This window comes from Cebus imitator, unplaced genomic scaffold (assembly GCF_001604975.1).
Source record: "Cebus imitator isolate Cc_AM_T3 unplaced genomic scaffold, Cebus_imitator-1.0 Scaffold572, whole genome shotgun sequence".
Lineage (NCBI taxonomy): Eukaryota > Metazoa > Chordata > Mammalia > Primates > Cebidae > Cebus > Cebus imitator.
The window spans coordinates 96,946-97,975 of record NW_016107887.1 but is presented as its reverse complement, the minus strand read 5'-3'; positions in this window follow the sequence as shown (position 1 = coordinate 97,975).

The following is a 1,030-nucleotide window of genomic DNA, read 5'->3' as shown; positions in this document are numbered from 1 at the left end:
CCCAGGCTGGAGTGCAATGGTGCAATTTCAGCTCACTGCAACCTTCACCTCCCAGGTCCAAGTGATTCTCCTGCCTCAGCCTCTGGAGTAGCCGGGATTACAGGCTCATCCCACCATACCTGGCTAATTTTTTTGTATTTTTAGTAGACATGGGGTTTCACTATTTTGGCCAGGCTGGTTTCGAACTCCTGACCTCAGATGATCCACCCACCTCGGCCTACCAAAGTGCTGGGATTACAGGTGTGAGCTACCACACCCAGCCAAGGTTTGGTTTTCAATTAGGGCAAATAAAGACTTGTCTGGGGTTAAGAGGGCTCTTTGCTCTCCATTCCTTTATACGGACCTGTGTGGGGACTGGTCAGCTATTCAAGTACAATGCACCACGTTTTGGTTCTGTGCCAGGATTAAGCCTACAATATTTCAAAATTCGTATATGAACCCCAATAAAGTGTTAAAGGAGATGACTGCCCTATAACCTATGTTTTGCTGAATGTTTACTATGAGTTTTTCTACCATCCTCATCAGTGTGGTATTGTAACTGAAACTCCAGGAAATTCCTCTGCTTAAAACTAAAATCAAGTATGTCTGAAGAAACTCTACTGTCCCATCTGAAATGTCGCTGCTGTGTGTTGTCTGCAAAGGTGGAGTCTCCCTGTTTTGTTCAGGTTGGTCTAAATCTCTCTCCGCCGCCTCCCGTGTCGTGGGGACTACAGGCACGTGGGGGTTGTAGATTCTGTTATGCTAAATTCCAGTCAGTATCCTCTTTTACATGAAGTTGAAAGGAGAGATGATGAAACTGACAGTGTTATTGAATGGGAAATAGAGGTGAGAATACACATTATGAATTAAGACATGGAAGTAACTTTGGCAACACAAACTTGTAAGAGTCCGAAGGCTACACTCCCTTGTTTATCAAAGGATGTACCTTTATCGTAAGAGAAGAAACTAGGCTGTTCCCTTCGGTACTGAAAGGCAATTTGGAATCTTTGCCATTTCTTTCTTTCTTTTTTTTTTTTTTTGAGAGAGTCTT